The 9,777-nt window shown below is 46.7% G+C and overlaps 1 long non-coding RNA gene across 3 annotated transcripts; it reads left to right on the forward strand.

Annotated features, from left to right (window-relative positions):
* Positions 1 to 287: 287 nt before the first annotated feature.
* Positions 288 to 7,148, forward strand: LOC140696679 (uncharacterized). Of its 3 annotated transcripts, XR_012073194.1 has the most exons (5): positions 1,667 to 2,442; positions 2,776 to 2,944; positions 3,252 to 3,378; positions 6,357 to 6,612; positions 6,875 to 7,148. It is a non-coding gene; the product is annotated as an uncharacterized lncRNA (long non-coding RNA). The 3 variants fall into 3 exon arrangements; XR_012073193.1 differs by lacking the exons at positions 1,667 to 2,442; positions 2,776 to 2,944 and adding an exon at positions 288 to 373; XR_012073195.1 differs by lacking the exon at positions 2,776 to 2,944.
* The last annotated feature ends 2,629 nt before the right edge of the window (positions 7,149 to 9,777 follow it).

The raw sequence follows: 9,777 nt of genomic DNA on the forward strand, positions 1-9,777 counted from the left end.
CAGTGTTCAGTTTTCCTCGTTCCTCTGTGGTCTTCTGGCTGATATTCAGCTTGAGTGGCTACTTACCGCTATACCCCAGGGACAAGTGACCCGACAGGCACAGAGTAAATGCTCAACAAATGCTTGTTGGCTCAAGGAAGGAAGGAATGTCAGACGTTTTTGGTGAATGCAGGTCTCCCCGCGTTTTGGGTTTCACATCCCGCACCAACTCAGATGTCCCTGTATAAAATCTGTCACCATGGCAACTGTTTCCATAGACTGACCCTGCCCCCAGAACACTGAGCCGTGTGCTGTTGACTTCAGCACGTGAGGCAAGATCTCCTCTCCAGGACACCCCTCTCCCTGAACACGACTTAGTCCCTCAGGACAAGAGGTCTGAGCGCTACACTATTAGTCTTTTTAACGTGCAAAGCTTAGATTCAAAGTAGGACCCCTCATTTAGAAAAAGATATCCAATTAGAGTCCTTAAGAAGGATTTGCCCCCAAAAGGGACTCACGTGAGAAAAACTAACAGGCCTAATGAAAACAATTCACTTTGAAAATATAACCAGCTCTATTATTGCACAGATCTCTCCCCTCGGAAGCAGGGTGCAGGTCACCTAGCCAGGACCAGCTGGATCTGCATCTCAGATCTGTCTACCCTGATTCCTTTTCCCCCTGTCCCTCTTTTGTTACAGTCTGACATGTTCTTACGGAGCTGACTGAGAACTGACGGATGCCTCCAAAGTGACTCAACTTGTGGTTATTACTGTTAATTTTTGGCCTTTGCTCTTTTCCCCACAAATCCCTATAAACGCCACTTCTCGCTGCCTTGCAACCTTCCAAGCATTCTGCATCCTCCTGGAAATGCTCGCTTCGCTTTGGCATTTTCCCACCAGAACCCTCTGTTCTCAGTTCCTCCCACGTGGCCTCTGCACGTAGCTACCAGCCACTGAACAGACCCGCTGCTACCATTTCTAACTCTGCACTCAACCCCCTTCTTGACTAAAGACCTGTCAAGGGGGCAGGATGATTATTTCCCGCATCATACTGCTGTTCAGGAAGAAAGATCCAGATCTCTGAGGCATGACTGCAGAAAGATCACCCACAAGGGAAACAGCTCTGCCTCTGGGACATCCTTGCTTCCTTCTTCCCAAACGCCTCTGCCCACGCGTGAGACGGATGAATGCGCAGGTTGTCTGCCTCTGCCGGTGCAGAACCAGTGGAAGAGCTGCCTGTCTTTCTTTTCCTTCTTCGCCGCACAGAGGTGACCCGCACCCTCTGGATCCACAGCACCCACAGCCCTCGCCGCGGTGACCAGCACAGTGGAAGGAAGTTCGCGGGATCGGTGTCGGCAGCCGGAGATTCGCACCACACTTGTAAACCTACGGGAGCAGAAGGGCCCTCTGTGGCGTCACTCCATCCACATGGGAAAGAGCGGAATCTGCCCAGCTTCGTTTTTCATCATTTTATTACCAAAAGCTCAAAATTGAAAAAAGCATTAGAAACCGTCGAACCCAACTCTAGCGTTGTACAGAGGAAGCCGCCAAAGCCTAGCGGAGGGGAGCGGCGTGGCCAGGGGCCACTCCAGGGCTCGGCTCAGGCGCTAGTGCGTGGTCCCGGAGCAACTGCCAGGGCTGCTTCTTCCCGTTCTCTCTCTCTTCCATTCCACGTGTTTCTGGTGTAGATCAAGCATCTCTACCCGCCCTCCCCCATTCCTGGAAACTCTGATGAGTCCAGCGTGTTGTCAAATAACCTGAGCTGAGATCACGAGAATTCTTTTCCAGCATTGATGGGGACACTGGGATGATGAGAGGGTGTCAGTAGGCAGGCTCACTGCAGTCGCAGACAACTTCAAAATGCAACGGCTTACAACACAACGGAAGTGTTCCTCTTACTCACCTGACACTCCAACACAGGCGCTTGGCAAGTGGCCCTCTAGGCAGTGACTTCGGGAACCCAGGTTCCCTCCACCCCAGGACCGTGCAGTCCTCGCTGGGTCCCCTGCAGACTGCTGGCAACTGGGCAATGAGAGTAAAAGACAGTGAAGTTTCCTGAGGACGAAGGCATGGCCTGCTCTGCCCTCTTCTTCCATGAGCCAGAACCCATCGTAGGTCTCAGCTAATTGCAAGCAAGCCTGGGGAAGACAGTCCAGCTGTGTGCCCGGGAGCAAAAGGAAGAGTGGGACAGGTGACCTAGTGAAAGCTACAAGGGTTCACCTTTCCCACCACATGGAGAAGGAGCCTGCTGGAAAATGAAACCAAAACACAGCAAAGCGGGACAGAAGCTGAGACAAAGAGAGATTTAAGAAACATTGTTTGAGTCCCTGAATAGAGCCATACCTGAAGCTGGATCAAATCCTCCACCTACCGTTCGAAGAAAGCGTTCCTGTGTTTACCAATATTCGGCCGAATAATACCCCCACGGGCTGGCAGATAACAAGAATTTTTAAAGTTTCAGCAGGTGTCTGGGTGGGCCAGTACCTATGCGCCATTTCTGAATCTTTTTGGGCCTCCCCAACTTCCTCCAGCCAATGCTGGAGGGTCCAGTTCCATCAGGTTTTAACCAGGTGACACAGGTGCTGGTTAGCAATGCCTCACCGTGGTCCACTGCCAGGAGACTCTCACTTCCCACCCCAGAGCGTCTCTGACCCTCAGCATGACCCTCCCATGGGAACTGCCCGGCAATCACTTACGTGCAACCCAGAGGGGTGGGGAGTCCATCTACCTGGGGGTCGCCCTTAACCAAGGCGGTTCAGGAGCCAGTGGATGAAACGTTCCCTTGTCTGTCCTCTAGGTGGACATTCCTGTGACACTTTTGCTAGGGCTCCCGTCACAGGCTGAAGTGATGCCCCCTGAGATCCTACTCCTCCTTCCTCAACTTCTCGCCCTACTGTCCCATGATTTGTTTTCATTTTCCGGCACCAGGTGCCCTGCATGGTGATGTCTCAGGCTCAGTAACACAGGTTTGCGTCAGCTTCCTCTCCTTCCTTCCATCCTCACTCCCCTTTTTTCTTTCCTGCCTGTATTCACACTCCCTAACCAACTCCCTGCACAGAGCTTAGGCAGCCTCTGCCCTTGAGGAAACCCGGGCTGAGACAGTTTCTTTACTGCCAGAGGGAAACGTAAGACGTTAAGGTGCACAAGGATCCTCCCAGAGAAGGCAGATTGAAGAACTCCCCAAGGGCATTTAACTGGGCCACTCTGTCCTTTTTTCCTTCTGGAACCCTGTGGAACTAAAACAAACTAACTTCCTGTCAATTTTGCTTCTAGATTAGAGGCTATCTAGCTTCCTACTTGTTTTAAATCCCCAACCAGACCACCGGCACGGAGGGAGCAGACACGGATCCAGTGATGAGCCCAGCCGGTCACCCCAGCGCCCAGCAAACTTAGACACACGGTAAATAATCAACGCTTGCAGTTAGGTTAATAAGATGCTGACAGATTAAAAAAAAAAACCTCAGATGTTGAACCAATGTTTTCAATAAGGCTTAAATAATCAGAGTATTTTCAACTTTTATTTTACTCCTTTGGAAGGAAGTAAGATACTACATTTTCACCTCTCACCCTCCGTAACAGACGCCAGCTTCTCTCCCTCCCTCCTTTGCTCTCCTTCCCCCACCTCTCCCTCTGGTCTTCTTTCTCTCTCATTTCCCTTTTTTTCCTCCTCCTTTTTCCTCCAGGCCTTGCATTTCTTCCACCATTTCTTATCTCCTCTTTTTTTTTTCCTCTTGGTTTAAAATTTAGAGGAAAAGACTCCAGGGACAATGAGTCAGTCAATCCAAACTGTGTTGACTCCCATGGTAGAGAAAGTAGTAAACTGCCGAGAATTCCAAAATAGATGCATCTCTTATGGGAAAATCATCACTATGCCTTCTGCTCCCATAGATTACGATGCTAATTGGCCTGCAACATTCTGCAGTGTTTATAATTATCTTGGGCAAAAGATTTTTTTAAAGGGTGTCTTTCCTGCCTCCCAACCACCACCCGCTATGAGCTCTGCTTTTTATGGATGGTATTTGCACAACTAGACAAGACTGAAACCTCAGTGAGAAAGTAATAAAGTACTGAGAGGCAACAATTGATGGTGTGCCCGTCGCAGGTTGGGGATGTAGTTAAGGGCGGGGTCCTTGTCATGTCCTCTGATCTACTCATTACTAACAGTTAGCAAGTTGTGATGATCAATCAAAATCAAAACGTGTGTGTTGTCTGTCTCCTTGAGCCCTGAGTGGTAGCAGTTTTCCATGTTTGTTCATCTCCTTTTTGATTGTTCACACGGATAAGGAGCTTTGCTACGTGCAATATGTAATTTATAGCATTATTAGACACAAGTATTTGACTTCATACTCGTCCTTTATATACATCATTACATTTAACTTTAGGTTCACAAAGATCCTGTGAGATAAGGATTGCTAGCCCCACTTTGCAGAGAGGTTAAGTAACTGGCCCGGTATCACACAGCCAGTTAAGAGGCAGAGGTGGGCTTCAGACCCACATTCATCTGACTTTAAAACCTAGAAGAATCTCATGAGAAGAATAACGGATTTGAAAGCTTAAGGAACAGAACGACACTGTCTGTAGCACATAATAAATTCTCTACTTCTAGGTTTACTATGACTGTTATTATTATTACTATTGTTCCACCACTGCTGGTACTTTGTTATCATTATTTGAATACTCTGACCCTCCAAACTTAATTTCCGTGACTTAGAAAGAGCTATACTGTATAGCACAGGGAATTATATTCAATATCTTGTAATAACTTATGGTGACAAAGAATATGAAAATGAATATATGTATGTTCCTATATGACTGAAGCACTGTGTGCTGTACACCAGAAATTGGCACAACATTGTAAACTGACTACATTTCAATAAGTATATATGTAAAAGAAATAGCTATGCTGTTAAAATTAGAAGTAAAACATTAAATGCCTTAAACTAGTAACAGTAAGTAAGATGACAAGTCGATAAACACATTATCAACATGTAGACTAAATAAATGAACTTTGTTTTAAGGATCCTGCTCTCAGCTTGGTATTTTTAGGGGGCAGCCGATCTGAATGTCTGCAAGGATCAAGCAGGGAAGTCACTGTGTGAAGCCCTCAGGGGCCCATCACAGTGTGGGCACTGGGGCCTGCCCGGCCCAGCGAAAAATGAAAGCAAACAACAAAAGATCAGAATTCACTAAAAGCATCAGTGCTTTCTACTTACTGCCTCATCTTGGAGCCATCACAGGCTTGGGAAATAGAATATTTTTACTTTGTGGTTAAGGAAATGGAGGTTTTTGTTTTTGTTTTGTTGTTGTTTTTTAATTGAAGTACCGTCAGTTACAATGTGTCAATCTCTGGTGTGCAGCACAGTGTCCCAGTCATGCATATACATACATATACTCGTTTTATTAAATACATGAACAGATCGTAACAACGATCTCTAGAGTTCACAGTTATTCATGTAATTTCACCTCCTTAATCAATTTTTCCATGAGCTACCTGGATGAGAAGTGTATTTATTCCCATTGAACAGAAAGTGTTGAAGATGGATAATTGTATGATGAAGGCATGGTAAAGGCACACTGGTAACTTTATGGCAACATGGAAGCAACCTAAATGTCCATTGACAGATGACAGAGTAAAGAAGATGTGAGATATACACACACATATACATATATACATATACATGCAATGGAATACTACTCAGCTATAAAAAAGAATAAAATAATGCCATTTACAGCAACATGGATGGACCTGAACATTGTCATTCTAAGTGAAGTAAGCCAGAAAGAGAAAGAAAAATACCATATGATATCACCCATATGTGGAGTCTAAAAAAAAAGACACAAATAAACTTATTTACAAATCAGAAACAGACTCACAGACGTAGAAAATAAACTTATGGTTACCAAGGAGGAAAGGGGGTGGGAAGGGGTAAATTGGGAGTTTGAGGTTTGCAGATACTAGCTACTATATATAAAATATATAAACAACAAGTTCCTACTGTATAGCACAGGGAACTATATTCAATATCTTGTAGTAACCTATAATGGACTATGAAACAATACATGTATGCTCATATATGACTGAAACATGATGCTGTACGAAATCGACACAACATTGTAAGCTGACTACACTTCAATTTTTAAAAAAAGTTTATGGCACATATGAGACAAAAGTTTCTTATTGTGCAAATCAAAGACCATATTCCAGCTTCATGACTGACATCCAAAGTTGATGTTTACATCAAAATGGCAAGAAGAACGGTAAGGAAGTCAATCTCAGCAAACTGTTAAACACTGCATCACTTTACCTAGAACAACTGTCATTTTCCTTCCCTAAAAGTGTAGTTTCCAACTTACAAACAACCTGTTTTCCAAAAGCAGGTCAGATGCTTGGTGTTCTGTCACTCAGAATGCTCTTTTCCACACGTCGTGGTCGGGTCCTGGAGCTGATCCACAGAAGACCGTCACGTGCTTGGCATAGCTGAAGCGCAGGGCTGTCACAGCAACCTGCACATGAGGGGCAATGGCAGGAAGTGCTGCTGGGAGTCCAACTCGGCACAGCAAGAATACATGTCCCAACCCACGTCCCTGGTGCCAGGTGGAAGCCACCTTTCACCCCTTCCCTGCTAACCAGAAAGTAAGAGCTGAGGTCCACAGGACCTCTGGGGCCTGGGAAGGTGGCTCTGGTGGAGAAAAGATCAGAGTGGGGGTGAAGGGCTCCAGTACGGCTCCTGATGCCCACAGCCAGGAAAGGCTTGGAAATCCCTGGGGATCCCCCCTATTCTGAGTGGGTTCCCAGCCCAGGTCCCCAGGGCTTCCTTCATCCAAGGGCTTCAGATGGGGTTCCCTCCTCCCCTTGCACATGGAGAACAGACTCAATTTCCCCATCTTTCTTTGAGATTTTCAAAGGACTTTCCCAATGTGTCATACTGCATCTGATGTTTCTCAAAATGTGAGCCGCAGGCACTGAGATGGAAGCTCTAGAACACGGTATGAGGACGGAGACAGTTAACTCAAGCCTGGCGTAAATGACCACTGTCTGGTATCCGGTTTCCTGTATCCCCTCCCCCTGCTTTAGGTTATACCCAGTTGTTTGTGGGAACCCCCCCTCCCTATTGGAGGGACTTATGAATAAAGGTGTCTTGCTCTGCCCTGGCCTAGGAGTAAAACTGAGATCCAAGCCTGATGTAATCCTTCCTTGAGACATTGGTTCTTCCGCAGATGATACAGAATGAGGAAGAAAAAAGTGGCTCCCTGTTCAAACGATGAGAAATTAATTCATTTATGCCAGCATTTATTCAGTCACTGAGCACCATTCCAGGAACTAGGGATTTGGGAGTGAACAAATCAGACCAAACTCCCTACTCTTATGATGCTTACATTCTAGGTGGCGGAGGCTGGGGGAAGGTGTCAACCATTAAAAACTAAATGAATAAAATACGTAGCAGTGCGATAAGCACTCTAAAAAATAAATAAAAAGCACTGTAAGAAAAATAGACAGAGGAAGGGAGGCAGGGAGGGAAAATGAGTAAGGTTGCAATAGCAAGCAGACATTTGAGAGAAAACCCCAAGGCAGTGGCGGAGCCAACCAGAAGACTAGCTCTCAAAGGAAATAAATGCACAGGCCTGGGTGGAAGTGAGCTTGGCCAGCTCAAGGACCAGGGCACCTGGAGTGCAGCGCGTTAGCTGCAGGGAAGAGGTCAGAGCTACCACGGGGACAGAACGAGCAGAGCCTTGTACCGTGTACCATTGGACGTACTTTGGCTTTGCTCCTGAGCCTCTCAACCAGCTGTGTATGGAAAGAAACAACCAGACCCTCAGTGACATGCTTTAAGCATTTAATTAATTCGATCACTTGCCCACTGGTCAGCTGAGAACCAGCCCAGTCTAGGCTGGGCTCACCCGGACCGCACGAAGTGGCAGGGGGAGCCTGTGTCTACTCCAAGTGTCCCTCATCCTTTCTGAACAACTGGACTAGCCACGAAGTGTTCTCACAGAGAAAGCAGGGTACGGAGAGCAAGTGCAAACACATGGCGACTGTTGCTTCTGCACACCGCTCCTCGCTTCTGTCTACTTGCCCAGAGCAAGTCCGTGGCCAAGCCCAAGTCAAAGAGCGGGGCAGAGTACTTCTCCTGGAGTGAGGGCAACTGCGACTTCATATGGCAAAAGAGACAGGGAGTCGGGACTAATCACTCAGCCTAGCGTGGAGCCGTGGAAGGTTCTAAGCAGATGAGTGACCCGATCTTTCCTTTAGCAACACCACTCAGGTTGGTATGTTAAAAATAGACTGTAACAGCGCCCGGAAGAAATCTGGGAGGCCAGCTAGAAGCTATGGCACTAGCTTCTAACACACTGATGGCACGGCACAAAGTGATAGCAAATGCATTAGTGAGAAGTGGTCAATTCTGGAACTATTTTGAAACTTGAGTCAAAAGTTTCAAACTGATGGATTGACTGTAAAACACGGATCAAAGTTTGTAAGTTAAACAATGGTAAGAATTGAGTTGTCATTTTTTCATAAAATGGGTACAGGGAAACTGAGCTGGGAGAAGGGAAGATGGGGAGCCCCACTGGGGACATGTTAAATGTGCCAGGTCTATTAGACGTCCAAGTAGAGATGCTCCATAGGTGGCTGGATGTCAGACTGAAGTTCAGGAGAAAGAGCTGGACCAGAAATATAAATTGCAGAGCCATCAGCATGTAGATGGTATACGTTTATTTTCTATTGCCCCATAACAAATGACCACTGACTGAGATGCTTAAAACAATATCCAATTATTACCTCAACAGCCCAGACACAGTGTGGCTAAATAAGCTCCCTGGGCTCCCGCAGGCTGAAATCAAGGTGTTGGCTGGGGCTGCAGGGAGGCTTTGGTCCTCTTCCGACGTGGCTTGACGGCAGAACTCAGCTCCTTGCAGCCACAGGACTGAGGACCCGCTTTCTGGCGGGCTATTCCTCAGTGTCACTCTCAGCTCCTGGAGGAACCCACAGCTCCCCGCCATGTGGCCATGTCCAAGGCAGTTTTCAGCTTCAACGTCAGCAAGAGACTCTCTTTCCCATCAAATGTCTCACTCCAGAGAGGGCTCAGCCGTCTTTGAAGAGCTCGTTGATTTGATCAGACAAAGCCTAGGAGACTCCTCTCCTCTGATGAACTTAAAGTCAACTGATTAGCCATCTGATCCTGGTAGTAACGTCTCATCATATTCATAATCTCACCCACACTCAAGGGGAGAGGATAACATAGGTTTGTAGACCAGGGTGTGATGGCAAAATTTTTGTGTCCACTTGACCGTGCTAAGGGATGCACAGAGAGCTGGCGGAACATTACCTGTGGGTGTCACTGTGACAGTATTTCCAGGAGAGATTAGCACTTGCATGGTAGACTGAGTAAAGAAGATGGCTCTCATCACTGCTGTTGCAGAAAAACGTGTTACAGCTCAGTGTTACAGGTCCATGTTACAGCTCAGTTGTGACAACAACCTGGATCCGGGCAAGAGACCAAGCAGCACTCCGAGAGTTGGAGAACTCAGGTTTATTATGCCAGCGGGACCAGAGGAGTTAACACTCCAAGCTCTAGACCCCGTCTGTAGGTTTACACAGGCTTTTATAGGCTGCCAGTTTACACTTTGCAACATCATATGCAAATAAAGTATAACAAAAGTTGACTAATTAGGAACAGGCTTGTAGAAATGGACAATCGGGGGGGAGAGAAATAACCAATCAAGAGTGAGGAAAATGGACCAATCAGGAGTGAGCTCCACTTTCCTAGAAGTTAGCTGTTTCAGAGGTAAAAAGTGAGAT

The sequence above is a fragment of the Vicugna pacos genome, chromosome 5 (genome assembly GCF_048564905.1).
Source record: "Vicugna pacos chromosome 5, VicPac4, whole genome shotgun sequence".
NCBI classification, from domain to species: Eukaryota; Metazoa; Chordata; class Mammalia; order Artiodactyla; family Camelidae; genus Vicugna; species Vicugna pacos.